We start from the raw sequence: 6725 nt of genomic DNA, 5'->3' as shown, positions 1-6725 counted from the left end.
ATATATCAACATCAGAGAACCAACCTTACTTTATGTATAATGTTTACGATGAATAATGAAATAAAAAGGAGGCAAATATTGCAAAATTTGTTTCTTTGCTCTCTCATTATTTGCTACAATTAGAACCACGCAACCTATAGATAAACAACATTCTATAAATATATTCTATAATGTAATCTACATGTTCCTTTCTAAAGCAACCCAATACAAACTCTGCCTCTTTCATGATCATTGCAAATCCTCTAAATTTTACACTAGAAAACACATGTTTGTGCTTTCTAGAGCCATGACAGCCCATGAATTTTCCTGTCTTCCTCAGAAAAGGAGCGTAATAGACATCATACATACAATACAACTCGGCATTCAGCATTATGGAAACAAAAATTACTGTAATGAGCAGAGTCAATAGATCAAATTGCATAATGAATGGCAAATGAAGAAAACTCAAAGGGAAATATGAGACAGATAAACATGCATTAGAGAAGAATTCCAAGAGAAGTACATTGTAATTACCATTGCATTGCAAGCAGCAAGGTAATCAGTCATTGATAAAAGAAGTACGAAATTTCACCTAATCAAACCTAGAAATGCATGTTAGACTAAGCTAAAACAAGAGCTGTACTAAACTAATGAAAGAAAAATCTAACAAATACTTCAGGGAATTTTAACCAGAAATTCCTTCTCCACAAATACTGATTCTCTCCACAAACTGCAGAACTGTTCCTGAAAACCCCTGAAACTGTTTTTGCCAGCAGACCCAAAATCCAAGCCTCCGAATTTCTTTCTTATGGCTTCAAAGGTTTGGCCTTTTCTGAGTACAGTGCATACTGGCGCAACATGAGGAAAGTTTGCACTCTGGAGCTTCTGAGTGCCTCAAAGGTTGAGATGTTTGCTCCACTGAGGAGAGAGGAGTTGAGAGTGTTGGTGAAGTCGCCGAAAAATTGTGCAGCATCAGGTAAGGTTGTGGATCTGAGTCAGTTGCTGTTTGAGCTAATGGAGAACATCGTCTTCAAAATGGTGTTCGGGCGTGCCAAAGATGATTGGACTTAAAATTGATGACTCACGAGGTGATGAACTTGGTTGGAGCTTTCAATTGCAGATTACATGCCCTGGCTTAGGTGTTTGATTTTCAGGTATCAAATTCAATCATATGTTGCAGCCAAAACTTGTTAACATATGCACTCATTAGATCATTTTTCATAACATATGATGAAGTGGTGCAACATACATACATACATACATACATATACATATATATACATACATATACATATATATACATATATATACATATATATATATATACATATATATATATATATATAACCAAATGAAATTGAATAAAAAATCAGTTTTGGTATCACAAGTGATCAATTATATATCAGTAGCAGGAAACAACTCATGAGGAGCTTTGTTTTCTGGTGGATACAGATGCTGAGATCAAAGACTTGTACTACCAATCGTTCACCAATTACTTACAACCTAAAAATACATATATTTACCTTTTTCTTTATTATAATTTTCATTCATATCCTTATTTTCGATTTTCATAACAAAAGAAAAGCAAAGGATAATAGTAGGTTGACATATATTTTTTTATAATGAAAAATAATATGTTAAATGAGTATAAAAGTGTGTACAAGTAATTTTTTTAAAAAAAAAGTAGTGTTGTCTGTGTTTTCGTCTAAGTTGTCTCTGTCCCACCAATCAATTATAAATCAAAAGGATAAGAATATGGATGTAATTTTTCTAAAGTCCAATCAGGGATAAGTCATACAAGTATTACGACGACGGTGGTCATGTTTTATTCAGCTACTCAGATTCCATTATAGATACAAAAAATTTCTTGTTCCATCAGTTTTCTAATTTCAGGAAATAAAATCTTCCAGTAAAATTAAATGTAATGATATTATTACCTGTAACTCTCTTGAAACGCATCCAGTGCTTCCCTCCAATTGCTTGTAGAATCCAAAACATTACCATGAACCTTTTTATTTTGCTGCTAAAACAACAGTACATGTAAGAAGATGCCAAATTGTATGCATGTTCTCAAGGCTTGGAAGAAGCTTTGGCCATGTTTGTGTTGGAAGGTGGAGTGTAAGAGTAGTAACTTGAAGGAATTGTTGGCTAATTAGATTTCAAAAATGGAGGCAACCTGTATTCTGGCCATGGTGTTCCCGGTGGAAACTCAAAGACGGGAATGTTTCCCAAATCAGGAAGTGATGAAGACAAAAGTTTTCTGCTAGCTTCAACCTCGCCAGTGTTAAGTGACAACACAACGAAGAAAGTCAAGAAGAGAAAACGGAGAGAGGCCATGTTTTATCAAATGATGTTGTTGAAGCTAAGAAAAAAGTGGTAGTGTGGTGACACCATGGTCTTCTGCTATTCTAATATGAAAATTTCAAGCTATATATAAATATAAACTTAACAAGAAGATAAAATTTTCCTGGACATCCTAGTACTCATCACTCCCCTTAACTAGCAGGATCATGTGAAAGGTGAGTTACCATCTAAAACACCATTGGCAACATCAGTGGCTTCTGCACGAGTTGGTCTTAAGTTGTCAGTCACTATCCATAATGCGTGTAAGCACAGCAGGTTTCCCAGCCATATTACACTTGTAAAGGGCTGATTTTTGAAAGAAAAATCCCTACAGAAGCAAATAGTAGTTGATTAACACCTCAACAATGGTCCATCTATGAATTATGATTGACATTATGAACATTGAAATTAAATATCAGTTCAAAACACCAGATGCTGCTTTTGTCATTCCCACAAAAATACACCAGATGCTGCCAAACCAGCAAGGAATGACTGTAACAAAAAAACCATAGCAAAGAAATTCATGAGCTTAATGAATCTTTCATAACTTCATAATAATTATATCACAGAGGCTGACCTGAATGAACTCTGGTTGCATGTAGGACAGGTCTCCCACCATTCCACCTTGAAAATGAGCATTTGTTACTCCATAAACACCACTAAGTGCACATATAACAATGAATATATTTCAAGCCCTCCTTTACCAGCTGTTGCTGAATTCACCTGACAGATTGGTTTGAGATGAATCAACACCATCCCAGAGGAATCAATTATCCAAGTTCTCAAATTAACGAATAGGACTTACAGTTATCACCAACAACGTGCTTATAAAAACAAGTATGTATCCAAACATATTCCGAATTCGTGAATTGAGTTTTGCCTCATCATACGCTAATATATAACAGTAATATAGATAGATCAAGGTACGAACCTCTAGCCGTGAAATCTCACTGTTGGCCATGCCTGCCATGGATGCTTCTCTTCAATCAAAAAAGATTTATCACCTCAAGGCTTCAATGTGTATGTATAATCTATTTGACGTATTGAAGATAAACCACCTCAGATACCACCTTCTTGTTTTGAGTAAAAATAGAATAATATATTCTGAGAATTAAAAAGTCTAACACATGTTTTCAAAGCAATTATAAAATCTTATATTTCAGGTACTATCAATCATGCTACAATTAAGTCAAAGCATGTGTTTCCCCATATGAGCACTCCACCACCACACCTACAATATAATAATTCAAGTGCAGGGCAGATATTGCAACTAATAGCGACGCATTAAAATTTGACAATTGGCTGCCACTGTTTTAGCTTCAACTTTCAAATGATGATTGATGAAGAGAGATCTTGGATAAATCTGGGAACATGTTTTCAGGAATTTGAATACACATTACAAAAGAAGAATTTACAGCATGGCTTCTACCTTACCTGTTGTGAAAAGATGAAGAAAATATTGAAGGGATAAAGAGCTTCCTATCTTAGTAAAACACTGCATGTTGCCCTGAAATGATGAGAAATATAGAAAGATATGTAAATTTGAAAGTATACATATAGAAAAATTAATTATTTGCTTTCAGGTTTATTTACAAGATATAGAAAAATTATTCCTCAAATTTGCTTGGGGCGTTCAGTCTTAGTAATTACTAAACTATAATCGTAAGTTCAACCCCCTTTAGTAGCCATGTTTTATTGGTTTTATTGCTCAAATAAGAATATATATATACACACACATATTCCTGTCTATTCAACACAAAATAAGACCAAGAAACATTTCAGAAATATAATAAAATAAAATGGAAAACTGTTTATCAAAGTCCTTTTGCATAAAAGTAATCCTTCAGCTAAAAATTGAGATTCCCACTGTACTACCCTCAAGAACTTCCCCAAGAAGCTAGAACTAACCGTACTTTTCATCACACAACAATGCCAAGCAAAATTGAGGTTTCAATATTAGAAAGCAAATAAATTTTAACCAGAAAAGTACTAACAAATACCAACTAAACATAGTAAGAGTGAGTCAGTGGAATCTAAAAGTTCACAAATTAAAACCATAGGTCATAGGTTATTAGCTGCTTACGTGAACATGCTCCAAAAAGAGATAACACAACCATCAAATTCTCAATAGCAGATGTGGATTGAAAAAGTGGTAGACTCCAAATCCATGTGTCGTGTCTCCAAAATAGCCTCCAGCATAATATTCAGTGGTTTTGATAAAAGCTTTCGATTTATTGTACTGACATAATTTATTTTATTTGTTGACATGTGAAAAACTAACTTAAAGTTGATAAATTGATTAAAGTAGCATACATGGGAAGTAAAACTATTTACTGATCCGATAAACATGAAATTAATTATACAAAAGGATTTAAATTACGTTCAAACACTATTTTAAAATAGATATATTAAAAATGTTATTAAAAACTACAACTTAATTACATTTTTAAATTAATCAAATGAAGATAAAGGAAATCATAGTCCTTCTTAACTCTAGTTACTTGAAAATGAAAAAAAAAAAAAAAAAAAAAAGACTTGGAACACATACTAGAACAAACTTAGCTGTAAGAACCTCACATAACAGGGAAACACTCATTCTTGATTCTTACCAAAAGTCATTCCCGCCTCAACCTTACTTGAAAGCAGGCCTATAAGAGATATCTTCCCACCAAGCTTTTACATGGGGACGTTCATTGATCATGGAAGCACAAGGGGTCTGCATTAAGTACCGAGTTTCAGAGACATTGCAAAGATCAACAATGCTATAAAACTCACCAGCAAGTGTTGCATGTGCAACACTAGAAAAGTTAGTGGGTGGGAGCTAGCTTATTAAGGGAAGAAAAAATACACTAGAGTTTAATGGCTTACGTTCTTGGAGAGAAAAGGAGGTTGTCACCATTTCTACAGCACAACAATTCATCCAAAATAAGATTTTTGAAAAACAACATCTAAAACCTCAGGCGTTATTGTCTACTCTAACCTCCCAAGAAACAATGAATGCTAATTGAAGAAGAAAATAACTTTACAATGCAACCCATTAGTAGACAAATCGAACAAGCCGCATAAATCATCAACAGAAACCAATCAATCAGTTATCTAACAACCAAGGCATCTAAATTAGAACTTGGTAGTTTAAGTTCTACTTAGGCATGCAAGAAGAAAGCAGAAAACTCATAAAGTGGTAGTGGAACCAATAAATCAACAACTAAAGGGGATAACAGACCAGATCCTCCCAAGCGATCCCATATAGAACCTATAAACACCATAACTGTGTCTCAACCCCTGAAGCGACTCCCCATTGCTGTAAAACTACACCCGTTCCCTCACTATCTTCGTCGCCTTCCTTCCCGCTTCAGCCGGCTATCCGTTGAACCACTGCACCGGCCTCGCTGCCACCACCTTTGAAAACCCCAAGCGCTTTACATTCTCCTCCCACAAATGCTTCACCGCGGAAAAGGATCTCAAAATCAAACCCTTGTTCTTGGACACAAAGTACAGTGCCACGACCACGAAAATCAACCCCAGTAAAACTTTCTCCAAGGAGGACACCTCGACGTAGAAGAAGTAGAACAAGAGCGAACACACAACGAGAAAAGGACCGCCATGGCGAAATAGGCGGATGACCTGTGGGATTGGGTTCAAGGACGCGTTTGGGCTTAGGGTTTTGTCAACTCGTTGTTCTTGTCGTCGTCGACATCAAAGAATAGCTTTTCCTATTCCTGCAATTCATGTTCCTCTTTGGTGACGATGGAAGAGGGGCTGTGGATGGAGGATTGGATTGAAGAGGAAGAACAACTAAGGAACGATATCAGGGAAGTTCCCAATCGAACATACAAAGCATGAATCGGATCCAATCACCACTCCATCGCCACAATTTGTCCAGAGCAACGTAAAACACGAGATTTATGAAAAAAATAAGTGAACTAGGGTATTAGACAAAGAGAAAGTAAAACTACATTCAGAAGATTGAAAGAGAGAAAAAAGTGCAAGCGTACCACGCACAGAGGGAAAAATTTTATTCAAATTGGAGCAAGAGGTAGAGGCATGACAGATCTAAAGACATAGAGTTTGACATTTTTGAAAGGAGAAAGCATGTTTCTACTGCATACGAACGAGCATCACCACAAAGCGAGAGAGATGAATATTTACAGGCTTCTACTATAACTATAACTATAACTATGAGTAAATAAATTGGCAGGGATATCATTCAAATACTCTTATCTAAATTATTATTGACACGTGTCATTTATTTTAGTTTTTTGAACTTTTTGAGTGTAGCAGATTATTTGCACTTTTTCTCGTAATATGCAATGGCACCTACATTCATTCTAGATGCCGTGACTAATCATTTCAGAATAGAAAAGTGATCGAAGAAGCTTTTAGCTAATATTAAAAAACTAAAT

General features: G+C 35.3%; 1 long non-coding RNA gene across 12 annotated transcripts; it reads right to left on the bottom strand.

Annotated features, from left to right (window-relative positions):
• Nucleotides 1–455: 455 nt before the first annotated feature.
• LOC114172033 (uncharacterized) lies at nt 456–6511 on the bottom strand. Of its 12 annotated transcripts, none has more exons than XR_014994956.1 (8): nt 6318–6511; nt 4932–5038; nt 3757–3829; nt 3254–3353; nt 2900–3045; nt 2752–2814; nt 1917–2650; nt 456–1109 (listed from the first exon to the last, which is right to left on the bottom strand). It is a non-coding gene; the product is annotated as an uncharacterized LOC114172033 (long non-coding RNA). The 12 variants fall into 12 exon arrangements; XR_003601805.2 differs by having other exon boundaries at nt 456–1165; nt 1917–1999; nt 2508–2650; nt 4932–6505; XR_014994954.1 differs by having other exon boundaries at nt 456–1113; nt 1917–1999; nt 2508–2650; nt 4932–6505.
• Between the last annotated feature and the right edge of the window lie 214 nt (nt 6512–6725).

This window comes from Vigna unguiculata, chromosome 5 (assembly GCF_037176805.1).
Source record: "Vigna unguiculata cultivar grain cowpea cultivar isolate G323 ecotype 2 chromosome 5, ASM3717680v1, whole genome shotgun sequence".
In the NCBI taxonomy this organism is placed as follows: Eukaryota; Viridiplantae; Streptophyta; class Magnoliopsida; order Fabales; family Fabaceae; genus Vigna; species Vigna unguiculata.
This window is presented reverse-complemented; position numbering and strand designations above follow the sequence as displayed.